Raw genomic sequence first — 14,835 nt, forward strand, 5'->3', positions numbered from 1 at the left:
AATCTGCGTGATGCTCAGATGACATAGAGTGAATTCTTATTTGGGCGCACTTCTGTTCTCTAAAGTCACAGTGGACATTAAGCTAATGTCTACTAAATCTTTGCTCTACGAGGAGCCTCTGGCCATAAAATTTTCATCAATCAATCAGCATGTGATTTGGTTTTGCGTGGGTTTCCATTCAAAGGCTTCTTATGTGCTTTATACTGTTGATTCATTACCAATGATCACAGCCAGCAACACTGACCCTCATGCCTGAATGAAGTGTATCTGATGCCCTCTTTCTATATAAAATACATGGCATCCCTCTCATGCCCAAAAACCTTGGCCAACACTTTAATACTATGTTTGAGGGAGATTCTAAATGGCAAAAGCACTACAAAAACTCAATAGAAAACCAAGACAACTGTTTACAGCTCCAGAATTGAAGAAATACATGGTTGCCTTGGTCATGTACCTGCTGAAGAGTTCACGGTTCTCACTCCTTCTGTGCATGCCAGCACAAGAGTGGCTGCAGAAGTGCCCCACCACAGAATCTGTGAAAGACCAACATTGTGACTGTAATTCTTGCTACTATGTATAAAGAAATAGAGATTTAGAGTGCAAATGTAGTTTACTTGGACATCTACCTAGGAAGTAACCAACTCAATAATAACTCACTAAGGTTTTTAGCCTTCATCCCCTTTTGCAAATTGTGTGCTACAAGGAGTCACAACATAGATTTGGAATCTGAGTGACGAGGTTCAAAAGCTAGTCTTCACATTATTTTCTTTTTGGTTTTAAAATATCAACTGGCCCCTCCAGGCCTGATTAATAGCTGGCAAGGATGGCATGGAAATAAATAATGCTCTGTCCTACCTGGCAAACACAATTGTTCTCAGACAAAAATGTTTGGTCAATATCTCTGTAGCCATCATATGCTAAATGACAACTGAATTCAAGCCCTGAATAGGAACATAGGTGTCTATTGACTTCCTGACATACTCTGGACAAGGTACAGAGAAGGCAGAGGGAAGCTAGGTGCTGATCAAAGTACAATGATACAGGATGAGTCTACAGATAGAGTACAATCTATACAAGGGGAATAAGTCAGAAAGATGGCTGTATATATAAAGATGTGTGTGCCGAGTACTTAAAATGACAGGGATTGATCGGATGTTAAATATTCTTTTCAAAGCAAGAGATAGGGCAGGGAGCCTTTAGAGGTCATGACTAAGTCATAGAACATAGATAGGGCACTACATTGTGCTTCATGGGTATATACTCAAATGCATCAATAGAAATAGATCCAATATGCATTTTTTCATGTCAGATGTAGCATGTACATGTTCGTATGTATGTGTGTCTGAGTGTGTGTGTGTGTGTGTGTGTGTGTGTGTGTGTGTGTGTGTAGATTACTCGCATGCCTGTAGAAGCCATAAGTCATCATCAGGTGTCTTCACTCTCCACCTTTGTTTCTGAGATAGGGTCTCTCACTGAAACTGTTGCTCACTGATTAGCTAGGCTGGGTGGATTACAAACTCCAGATATCCTGTCTCCACCTTCCCAGTACTGGAGTTATGGGCACTTGCTGCTCTGCCTTGCTTTGACATAGGTGCTGGAAATATGACCTCAGATCCTCATACTTGCGCAGTAAGTGCCATTCCACTAAACCATTTCTCTAGTCCCTTCGCATCTCTGTCTGTTTTATATACAATTTTTAAACATTTTTTGAGCCAGTGCTTCTCTGTGTAGCCTTGCTCTGTAGACCAGACTGGCCTTAAACTCAAAGAGATCTGCCTGCCTTTGCCTCCTAAGTGCTGGGATTAAAGGTGTGAACCACTACCACCTGCATCTTACAGACACATTTTAAAAAATATTTATTACAGACTTAAATGCCAATACCTCTTGTTACTAGAGCTTTTCAAACCTTTTAAATCACCATGGGTAATTGAGTAGTATATATATATCCTAGAAACTTGCTAACTTACTCAGCTTGTCTAAGATGGTAATAACAGAACCAGAACTTGAATTCAACTCTTTGACCCCATCAGCTTTGTCCTTTTAAAAAATATTTTATTTACTTATTTATTTATTCACTTTACATCTCCATCATAGCCCTCCCTCCCTCTTCTCAACCCCCTCCTTTATTTCTCAGAAAAGGGGAGCCCCACTTCCAATCTACTCCAGGTAGAGATGTGTAGGTATTCCTCTGTAGGTAGATGCAGACAACAGGCCCTTTGTACAAAGTGCTTGTGAGCAGAGTGTCCTGGGGTTTTAGATTTTGAAATATGTGCATAGATCTCACCAGCTGGTCACCCCTAATCCAGAGATGACACTGGAAGTAGTGCAGGATTTGAAAGTTTTTTACATACTTTGGGACTCAAAATGTTTTGGATTTTAGAGAATCTTCGTATTTTTAGATTAAATGTTGCTCCCTACCCCACTCTTTCTACAGGTCCCCTTACTTTTTTATATATTTTTTTCTAATTTTCTAGAAAGACTCTGATGCAGTGAACAGCAATCCTGGGTTGCATAAGAGATTGCTCGTGTGAGACATACTAAGAGCAGACTAACCCTGAGCAAACTGGCCGTGGTTGTCTAAGTCAGCAGTACATTGCCGAGAGAAAGGAAACAATGGAGTCATGTAGATATTCAGAATTCTTCTAATGATCTCAGGTACAACTTATCTAGATAATATTAAGTTCTACTGCACTAAGAGGTGTGTGTGTGTGTGTGTGTGTGTGTGTGTGTGTGTGTGTGTGTGTGTGTGTTACACAGAGGACCTGCACTGTAGGGAAGGTCAATACATTGGAAATAAGTACTCTTTGCATTACATAAGAGATAGATACTTAGTTAAGTTAATAAGATCACATTTAGGTGAGAAGAAATTCAAGGCTCAGCTCTGACATCTAAGCTTGTTCTCTCATATATAAAACATGTTTACCTAAACCAATAACATCTCTTAAGCAGCAAATCAGAGAAGTAAATAGGATGATGAATACAAACACATGGACCGGGTCTTGAAGGGCCAAGAGTTAGGTACACAGTGTGTACTGACTGATGTATCACACTGAATTAAGTACACAATGTGTACCAATTGGTGTATCACATAGTATCAGAAAGATATCTGAGGAATCAAGTCCTGAGAACTGAAGACATACAGACTAGAGGAAAGAAAAGAGGAAGGGATTTTAGGCTTGAAATTATTGATGCATGCATCAAATGACCCTATTAAACAGCCGCTATGTACCAAATGCTCTTCAAAGTTCTGAGATTTACCTCAGAATCACAGTGCTGACGTCGGAGGTTGGGCTGTTTGTGGCAAATAAGATAGATTACTGATGTCTATGGGAAAATGGAAATGAAAACGAACCTGACAGAGTGGATTGATAAATGTTCTTGAACTTTGGAATGAGAAGTTCAAATGTCAAATGTTGGTCTCTGGCGAATCATTATGGATTCCTTAATAAGTATGAAGTGAAAAGTCATCGTAGCTATTCTAGTCCTATTTTTAAGTGTGAAAAGAGAAAAAGCAAGCAATAACTCTAAACCAGCTTAAATGTCAGTACTGAGAAAGTCGTAATGACTATAGAAAAAGAAAAGATGAACTTCTCACTTTTTCACAGGATTGAAAAGTAAAAACCCCTACTCAGACCGACTTTGAGCTGGGCTAGGCTCTGCATTCGGATATTACTCATAGATACAGAATGCCATAAAACACCTGTGTTGGGTAATAAACTCCAACAGCATTGCTTTTACATGAGGACCTAATCTATATTCATCATTATTTAGTCGGACTCTTCTACCATGACCTGGGTACAGATACAAGTAGACCCAACTCTCTAAAGCAATCCCTCTGAATATCAGCATTCTATGGCTACCTAATCCCATTTACAGTCCCATCATAAAACCAATAATAATACTTTGTACTTGTGAACTACCTCACACTGAAAGCCTCAAATGTTTTTATAGGCCATAAATTCTCTCAACACCCTTCATGAGATAAAAAATAATTATGTTCTCCAACTAACAGGTAAACTAGGAACTAACTTAGCTGAAGAACTCACTTGTCCAAGGCCACTGGGGTAAGTAAGACAGAGTCCACTTGTTCTGAGACCCATGAGCAGGGCTGATCCTGACTTGAGGACAGGGAGAGAGACAGGCCTTGCTGCTGGGCACCTTCCTACCTGCCTTTTTCCTTCTATACCAAATTTTGGCAACTCTCCTAAGTTTCCTGTAAGGTGTTAACTGATACCAGTTGATAATGCTCAAGGTGTCAGCCTTCCCAGGAATATCTCTGTTTTATTAGGGGGCTTTTGAAGGCTGAGTGGATGACGAAAACCAGAGAAAAGAACTCAATCTCTAGTGCAATAATTGCTCCTTTCCCCAAAGCTCAGTGTCCTACCCAAGGGCCCTGAACCCCTGGACCTTACCTTCCTGGAGACCATCCCCATTGAGAAACTACCTTCTGTGTTGCTCAGAATGGAAGACCTTACTTTATATTAAGGAGAAAAGTGAAACAAAGAGGCCACTTTTATGTGCCATTGGGATAGCATGTGTCTGTCTGTGTCACCCTGGGAAGGAGGGGAAATTTCTACCACATTGTGAATCTGTTCTTCATGCCCACTTCTTGTTTTCAAGCGAACATCTGGAAACACAATATGAGCCCTGACACTGGTGGAATTTCTTTCACCGTGCAGGACAGATTTGCCCATGGTATTTCCAAAGAGGCTGACAACACTTAAAATCCTTTCTTACAGAAAAAGTTGAAGCCACCAGGTAAACTCCTAGTTGCCCTCTGCCTTTGGTTGTCACTTGTATTGGATATCCTGACTTAATTTTAAATAAAAAATCTCTTATATATGATTTAAGAGAAAAGTTGGGACTAGGAAGCTGGGGTCTGGGGATCACAGTCATATCTTTTGGATATGAATGACGTCAATTACTTAGGGAAGAATTTCACATCATAAACAACCACCAAATCTAGAAGGGGAAATGCTGAAAGCAGTCTCGAGTCATAGTATTACTGAAAAGTTTATTTATTCGGAAGGAGACATAGAAATGGAGCTTGTTTCTTCTGAAAGGGAGCAAATGTCTGCTATCAGTGTAAGGCATAAAGTTACAACCATATAAAAAATGGAAGAAAAGAAGCCATAGCTCTCACTTTTCATCTTCCTTTCTCTTGACATGACAGAATGAGGTATCTCTGACTGGGCCTTGGTGTCCTTTCAGGCACCCTTCAGTAGTGATTTACCAAACAGGCAAAGAACTTTCCTGGCACAAGGAGTGACTTCTCAGGAAGTTGGTTCTCAGGAGAGATATGAGTGTGCTCTAATGCCCAATTCCTGCTGCTACTAGCTCTCACATGCTTATGCATCACGTCATAACAGTCTGGAGCTAGCAGAAAGCCAACACGAAACAAGTGAAATGGGAAGTTGGCTGATTGGGACAGTGTTGATAGTGCGGGTTGGGGCTCATTCCAGGGAAATTTGCACTAGAGTAACTAAAGTAGGAACAAGTAGACAACAGGACAGACATTTGTTAGGGTGAATTCTTATCAGTGAATTTGAATAGACAAATCTGAAGTGTCACCATTCAAAAATATATAGTGAACTAGCTACAAAAGGTAAATACAATTATATTTATCTGTACTACTTTCAAAACATACAATTCAATAAAAATAGGCTGCATGTTGAAAATAGATAGTGGCATTATGGAAACAGAACAGCAGTAGCCATTTCTCCTATGAGCTGTAGAGTGTAGGATTTGTCAGTTTCCACTGCATTGCAATTCCTGTCTGGCCAAATCCCATTAAGCTTCCCCCAGCACTATTCAGAATCTCTGCCCTGTTTACAGCGATGGTTACCAGGACTGACAACATGGATACTTGAACTATTTATATACCGTTTGTGCAATCACTCTTCATTGCCCAGTAAAAGAATTCATTGCAAGGGGCTGGCTCCTTGCCAGAGTTATCGTGATCTTCATTTTATAAGGCAAGAATTAACCTCAGAGTTCAAAAATTGAAAAACAGGGTGGAGGAGTTGTTGGTAGATGATCATTTGTGGTCAAGTAAAGCTGGTTGCTTCTCTGTGGCCAGATATCCAGGGGCAGCTTAAAATGACTTCCCTCAAGGAAAAGATGCCAGAGAGACACCTGGAAACTCCGAGGCAAAAGGAAACAACAAGAGTTCATGGTGGTGACTTTTGTCATTTCTATACCCACATCCGTTCTTATATCTAAAATCATGAGCATCATACCTCACCAACTTTAACTGACCTTTTTAAGGTTTCACAGGGGTCATCTAAGCAGCTACACCTGGAGTCAAGAGGGGAAAAAGCCGAATGAATGGACCATGGATGAGATCCCCTCCCACAGTGACTCAGCTCCAGATCCCGAAGGGTCAGTACCTTCTTCCATGCCTGTCCACAGCATTTACAGGTGGTGTTGGTAAGATGAGGAAGAGAAAAAAATAATTAACCAAGCGAAGGAGGGTACAGAGAAGACCCTGACCACGAGAGCAGGGAGCCAGTGAAAGAGAGAAAGAACTGCAGGGCTCATTGCCATGTGTGAGCCTTCGAACCACTCTCACTCAAGAGAAACCACTGCAGAAATAAGAATGAAAGTGATCATCAAATTATGCGTGACACAATTGCCAGGTATAAAATATTTATTATATTTCCCTGTTTGGAAACTCATCACAGGAAATAATCACCAAAGAAGTAAAGTGAAAGCAGAAAGACAGGCTCTAAAAAGAAAATCATTTGGAAGTAACTGCTTCTAAGATCAAGAGTCATACTAAAAAGAAATTTCTTACAGAAACAGCTGTAAAGACTGGAATGGGAGAAAGGGGGGCAGGGAAACAGACACACAGAGACACAGAGACAGAGACAAAGATGGGGAGGGTGAGGGGGGAGAGGGAGAGAGAGAGAGAGCCGTCTGCTGAAGGAAGGAAGGCCTTTTAGAGGCCATTGAGACTTGAAGGACAGATTTTAGGTGAAATACAGTACCTGAACAGTGTGCAGGGAGACACTGCTTAGGCTGGTGAGCGCATCCACAGGGCACAGGCCACAGGCAGCCTGGGGAGAACTGGATGAACAGCTCCTCAGGCCTTAATGGAGCATGTACAGGAAGCATCAGAGGTAAGCTCACTGCATGTGTGTCTCTTGATGTGACTAAGTCTTGACTCAAAAACATTCCCTTAGTGGGCCCAAACAGTTGGTGGAACTCAACTTTCACCTTGGTTTTGATGGATGTTGTGACAAATTCTTGGAGCACTATTATTAGGAGAAAGTCTTAGAAAACGTGGAATTTGGTAACATAATGGAAAGTACAGTCAAGTGTGACGATCAGTTATAAAACTGTAGTGTACATGTTTTTCTGATTTGTTAATTAAAATGGATAATGAAATAGCATAGAAAGAGATAATTTCTATTTTAATTAACTAGAAAAAAAATCAAAATTCTATATGATTATAAAGATATAATCAACACACAGAAATATTCTACACCCTAGGCAAAGAAAAAGTGTGAGTGGAAAGTATGTTCTAAAATGCTAATTTTGGTTTCGTTTGAGTCCTGTGACTATGGGTGATACAAAAATACATAAAACATAGTGTATGCCCTCAAGGAACTGACTAATTCTTCTTCCTTTTTCTATTTGTTTAGTCATCTCTAATTTTCATATCATTAAAACTTTAAGGAATGCCTTAATTGAAGCAAGGCAAATGAATTTTATGAAAGAAAAAAGTAAACAAATGATAAATAGTATTATTTTATTTTATAAGAATATGAAAATTATTTTAATTCAGTGTATTTTCTAAGATAAACAAATGGGTTTGGGACACCCATTCCACATGTCATTATTCTATTGAATTCAGTCAGTAAATATCCCTATAGAATATATAGGTATTACTATAGAAAGCAATTCTATAGAATTCACCCTGTAGAAGGCAGCAAGAAGTAAAGCTAGAGAGCCAGCCTCTACATCAAAGGATTTGGGGTTAAGAAAAGTAAGTTTATATAAAAATAGAACCAGCTCTCCCCACACCCACGACTGCCTTCCATTCCCATTTGATGTTCCCCTATAAATCAGAGTACAGATTCAGGATGATGAATATTTTTATGTAAATTTTCCAGAAAGTGAGCGATTGTCACTAGATGTTTCTTAGCTGGCAAAGGTGAGGACTGGTCAGCAGAAGATGCCCATCGGGCCATTCTTGCCAATTGCTATGCCTATCTGGAAGCCTTTCTTCCCGAGCCTCTTACACCGGCCTTACGTATCACTCACGTTTCCATGCAAATACTGTTCTTTCCTGACCTCAGTATCACAAGACAGTGATGTACTTCTTACATTCTTCCTGATCCTACCGCTCTGATTCATTATCTCTGTGATGTTTCTGTGAAATTTTTATATTTACTTTGTAGAATCTTCTTGACATTTCAGGACTCTGCACTCAATGCAAGAAGTCGTTTGAGAGTTTCTAGAACAGTGTTTGTATGGTTCATAGCATGTACTCAATAAAGATTTATGAACAAATGGGAGAGAAACATCTGCCCCTGAATCTCTGTGTCTTCCTGTCTTGGCTCAGGACTTAAAAACCCATAAACTTACACTTTTTTTCCCAGCTGTATCGCCAGCAGGTGGCATGTTCAGCATCTAGTGATATTGCAAAAATGATGAAAAGACAGAGATTCAAATAAAAGCATGTACCTTTCATCCCAGGACTTTGGAGGCAGAGGCAGGCAGATCTTTATGAATTTGAGGGCAGCCTGGTTGGCAAAGAGAGTCTAGGACAGCCAGGGCTATTACACAGAGAAACCTTGTCTCTCAAATAGAAATGAGAGAGAGAGAGAGAGAGAGAGAGAGAGAGAGAGAGAGAGAGAGAGAGAGAGAGAGAGAGAGAGAGGAGAGTCAAAAGGCAGAAAACCAGAGCTGAAGAGAGGGTTCCATGGATAAAAGCTCTTGTACTTTCTCCAGAATAGACTGGATGCCCTGTATGGCCTCTAGCACACATGCTGTACATTCACATACACACACACACACACACACACACACACACACACACACACACACACACACATTTTTCTAAATCATATTTTTACAAAGATAGAAAACAAGTGAAAAATGTCATGTAAGATAGATTACGTAGCTGTGTGTTGATGTTGGTGTGTTCATCCCTATGATTCTTTAGCAAATTTTGTTTTCAAGTCCCAGTGTGTCAATGGTGTACCAGGAAGAGGATGGCGTGCATGTTAACCTTGGGCCAGACTGAGTGAGAAGAGCATAACAGGCTCCCTCCCTGCATTCCTGTGAATAGAGGAACTCATAAGAAAACAGTGGAGCAGATGCAAAGTCAGAGGTCAGATCCTGCTGTCCCTCACTGGCAAGGAGCTGAGTATGCTTTATTATCATCATGAAGATATTTCTATTATTATTACTGTTGTTGTTGTTTTATAAAAGTAAATGAGCAGCGTAAACAGAACCTCTCAGGTGCCATACGAGAAGCACTGACACTGGGTGCTGAAGCTATAAAGCACTAAGGACAGAAAATACTTTGAAATATCCAGAGGGGAAAAAGAAGAACATTTTCAGATGGATGAACACCCCATTGACAAACCCAGGCAAAGGAAAGCGGCAAGGGGAGGCAGTTGGAATGAACCATCTACTCTGGCTGTGATATTGGAAGTGTGTAAGAAAAGAGAGAGAGAAACTCAAAAATTAGGTTGAGGGGAAAATCTGAAAAGCTTGAGTATCAACCTGAAGTCCTAATTTGATTTTTTAAAAATGTAGTTGGTTGTAGAATGGTTATTGATTTGATATAAATTTTAAATTTAGTATGATGGCACTTTATCTTTAGCCAGCTATCTGCCCAAGTAACAACACATGGAAAGTATGATTTATTTAATTACCCTAGAGTACAATACTAGCAATTATTATTCCATCCTAAACCTTCAAGCTAGTCTAGCTTGCTCTCAGCCAAACTCCCCCATCTTACTTGCATTTTTAATCATCTCCTAGTTCTGGTTCTCTCCTTATGGCTCAATCTCCTTCTCTCTCTCTCCCTCCCTTTCTCTCTCTCTCTCTCTCTCTCTCTCTCTCTCTCTCTCTCTCTCTCTCTCTCTCTCTCTCTCACTCTCTCTCTCCCTCCCTTTCTCTCTCTCTCTCTCTTTCCTCCTCTTGCTGTAACCAGATGCCCCGCCATATCTTCTTTACTGCTCAGCATTAGCTGGTCAGCATTTTACTAGCAGAACAGAGAACAAATGGTGGACATGTTTACACAAACTTAAGACAAAAGATTCTTAGAATAAACATTACAATGTATGTAGACTGAAACCAGATAATGGGGTAGGGAAATCAGCATTTGAATAAACAAGGGTAAACTTTCCATAGTCTACAAAAACATTATGCCAATGGTTAGTAATGTACAGCTCCATATTGCCTTTGGGAGAAAGTTTATAATAAGGATGGACTGTTTAGGGAGTATAAAACTAGTAGTTGACTACTTGGGCACTGTAGTAGTTAGCATTCTAAAATAGATCCTAGTGACCTGGGAAATTTAAAAGGGCCTAAGAACTTCTTCAGTGCTAGTTAAAGATAGAAGGGAGCACATAGTAGAAATGACTAGTGGCTTCCAAGAGTTGATACAAACCCTAGGAAACAGCTAGCTAGACTTCTATCACAAAACTGACAGAAATGGCCAAAAATGGATGAGCCTGGAAAAAGACTTTTGTCCAGAGCCCTCAAATGAGATCATCAAACTGACCCAGAGTTTAACTGTGAGGCCCTGAGCTGAGAACTCAGATGAGCACACCTCTACTCTAGACCTATGAGTTGATAAATGGGCATCACTTAAGCCTCTATGTGTGTAGTAATTTCTTATGTAGCAATAGAAATCAAACATAACTGGAGTGAAATATTTAAAAACAAAACAAAACAATAACAAAACTAAGGACCACTCTGGAGATTATGAAATGAATCTATTTAAAAATAAATAAATAAATTCATACCTCAATGACCGAGGTTTCAATAAAAATAAATAAGGTGGATAGGAGAAAAGTTCCAAATAGATGTACTTAAGGACTCATGAGACAACCTGAGAACTGTCAAATAAGAGACCAGGACATAAACCTGGGTGACTGAATAGGAAATGGGTCCTTTAAAACTGTTTGGGGGGTAGAAATGATGAGTTCCATTTTTCATATGCTAAATTTATGGCATCAACAGGATATCCATACATTTATTATACAAGTGGGTTCTGAAGCCCCGTAGAGAAGCCAAAATCAACAATGTCATTTGTAGCTACCTACCCTGATAGCCAATGTGACTTAACTGAAGGTATAAGTGGTGAGGAACACTGGGCAGGGGGCAAAGGCAATTTCATAAGCATGGCCTCACCTACTCTTATGTAGACGATGTTCTTCCTCTGCACTGAATACACTATCTAAAATCTCTTGGAAAAGGTCCTGCTTAACTTTTAAACTGTTCAAATGTCACCTTTTCCATGTAGTGTGTGTCTTTTGTGGTTAGCAGGGGAAAAAATGACTCAGTCAATCAAAATTACATCAGTATTTCCAAAGTGAACTAGTGAGTTATCCCGTGTCCCCAGCAGACTAAGTTTTCCAAGGAAGAGTCCATTATTATATCATCTTCTTAATCATGACACTAAATTGAGTGCCATGATCAAAATAGATACTAAATAGTTATTGGATAGATGAAACAAATATGGGAAAAATAAAAATGATAAGAACCAGAACCCACATCTGCAATGCAGCCTTACATGATGCTATGTTAATTCCTCCTGACTCAGTAGTTGGTTGGAACAGTAACACTGGCATAAAGGGGGAATGTCCTATTATTAAGAAGTAAAACAACATGCTGGACTTGGTGGTACATGCTTTTAACCCCAGCACTCAGGAGGCAGAGGCGGTGGATCTCTGTGAGTTCGAGGCCAGCCTGGTCTACAAAGTAAGTTTCAGGACACCCATGGCTATTATACAGAGAAACCCTGTCTTAAAATAAATAAATAAATAAACAAATGAAAATTAAAACAACTCAATTTATCTGATACAGTAGAGAAATCAGATATAAAACATTCGTGCCAGTGATATATTTAGCTCTGAAGTTCCCTCCATAAATCATGAAATCCTAAACTCAAGGCTGACCAGAATTAGAAAGCCAATGGGCTAGTTATTTATTGTTTGAGGGAAAGCAGGCATCAAAAGATGCCAACATTCTGAAACAATTTCTATGGCCAGGCCTGAGGATCTGTGGCCCTGACAACAGAAATCACTGTCCCGCTGTCTTGAAGTAACCCACAGTGGCAAACCCAGGAGTGCAGGTGAGGGAGCAGTTTATTCCAATGCAATTTGCTTTCAAATAGGTTCGCTCAAGAGTTGATTTGAGGATTGGAAGAGGTACGTTTATTTGTCTTCGGTACACACACTGTTCCTGGGTTCCTCTGATTCCTCAATCGGTTCCATCTCTCTGGAGGGGTTTGAATAAATGAGCCTAAAATGGTTTAGGATTTGGATCCCCATACTGTTACCCACTTGGTTTAACTGGTTTAACAGTTTCCACATTCAGATTCTATGCAGTCTTTACATTACAGCTGACAGGCCTGTTACAGATCACTCCACAGGTCAAACACATCCTTGTTATTTTACTTGTTTTAAATCTAATAGCTTGTTACTAAAATATAAAGATGGGTGTGGTCTGTTGTCTGTTTGAGACAAAAGCTGACAGGCAGTTCTCCTAGGTTTCAGCCAACTCTTCCTAAGTACTCAGTGTATTTTGGGCACTATATTAATATCCTCATCACAACCATTGCTAGTCCTCTTCTCTTCCCACCTTGCCCCCTCCCCCCTCTCTCTCTTTCCTCTTCTCTAGCAGGGTCTTAGTCTTGCTGTGTAGACTAGGCTAGCTTTGAATTCATATATAGCTTTTTCTGGCTTCCAATGCACAAGTCCCAAGAACAGGGCCTCCTGAGTCCTAGGATTATAGCGGTGTGCTGTTAGGCCCAAGAGAGAAAATACAAGCACAGAGAAGTGAAGGTTCATTCAGTTAGAAAGAGGTGAAGGCACAGAAGGGGTACGCAGTCATTTCCAGCCCCCAATGACATCACTTTCTACAAATTATAAGAACTATGGTCAGCAAACTGTGCAGTTGAACTATGTACCATAGTTAAAAACATGAGGGAGACAGATCCTTGGACATACTAAGGAGAAAGGGGATAGAGTTTTTATACTGAGGGCTCTGGCTGGAGGCAAACTAGGCTATAAACTGACAGGTCACAGCGACCACCTTAGTCGGGAAGAATGGAGAATTTTCCTCTGAATTTGGCATTGCTTCAAGGCAGAGCATGAAGACATGAGAACATTTCACACAACTGAGAAAGAGCAAAAAGGGGGAGGGAACGCCAAGACTCACAGGGGAAATCAAAGAGCATGTTCACAGTGCCTATTGAATTTTGCAACTAGGTTTTCATTAGTAATCACAAAAGCTATTATGTTTTCTATGTCAGGCGAAGATTGCCTGCATGATCTCTTGACTACTCTTGGAGTGTGTGCTATTATCTGCAGAGTTGTTCCCCGGGGTGGCTACGGGCAAAATCCAACTAACAGAATGGTGGGTCGAGAAGTGATGGAGTAGAGAGAATGCAGTCTGCATTTGGGAGAAATTTGGGATAATCTGGGATTGGGGGGAGGGTGGTTGAATCTCTATTGAAGATTAAGTCATGTGCCAGTCACTGTGTACTGCTTCCTAAAATTATTCCAAGAAAACTCTAAGAGGAAGTTATTATTATTCACGAATAAAGGGGAAACTAAAATGCAAAGGTTCAATGTGGCCTGCAAACTTTTTTTTTTTAATGCCCCATAAACTGGACAACTTTCTGTAAGGGAAGTTGATTGAGAGGCCTCCTGCCAGGAACCATGGTAAGACCCTGCCCAGAGATGGTCCTGCTCAAGCATCTTTAAATGTCCCTAGAAGTCAGGCTCTGTGGGTTTGGAGTTCGGCTCTGTGGCTTACAATGCATGGCTTACTTTTCTCTCGATCTTCTAGTCTGTAAAGTGGCCTTTGTTTTGAAGAGTCTCTGAAAACAACACCTATAGCCCACGATTTGTGATCTACGCCTGTAATTCTAAATGCTGAAGCAGAGGGATTATAAGTTCAAGGCCAGCCTCGGCACAAGGGATGATAAGTGATTAGGATATGGTATTTGCAGTCTGGGTGCTAGCTAACAGTTTAACGTCTCTTTTACAGCTGAGGATACTGGAATAGCTTGGACGTCAGAAGCCGTTATATTCAAGTCTGCTCCGCATACCAGGTTCTTTCAAGAGCCAGGACTCACTCTCACTTCAGCTTTCTTCAAGGAAAGCTGTTGAGACAGGGTCTGACAGGGTGGCCCTGGGTTTATGGTAGTTAGCTTATCGTTTCTTTCTTTCTTTCTTTCTTTCTTTCTTTCTTTCTTTCTTAACATGGCGTTGAATTTCATTTCATTTTTTTCTCCTCAGAAGAAGATGAGAATTTTGTGCAAAAGAAGGGCTGTGACAGATAAGCTTTAGGGTGATGGTGCAGGTGTCTGGGCATACTGCCCTCCCAAGAGGCCCAGGAAAGGAGCCAAGTGTGGTGTTCATGTAGTGGTGATTTTATTTGGGATCAGAAGAATACAAACTAAACTACAATAGCAAAAATCTCCACAACAAACAACAGAAAAATTAGGGAGAAACCTTCTGTTTGTCTTTTTGCTAGCAGGAATGTAGCTACCGCGCTCTGATTCTTTTAAAAGTCCCTCCTACTCTTCCCCTGTCCTTCCCTCGCCAGCGCCACCTGCCCCTCCCCATGCGCCCTTCCTCT

The sequence above is a fragment of the Acomys russatus genome, chromosome 28, assembly GCF_903995435.1.
Source record: "Acomys russatus chromosome 28, mAcoRus1.1, whole genome shotgun sequence".
Taxonomy (NCBI): domain Eukaryota; kingdom Metazoa; phylum Chordata; class Mammalia; order Rodentia; family Muridae; genus Acomys; species Acomys russatus.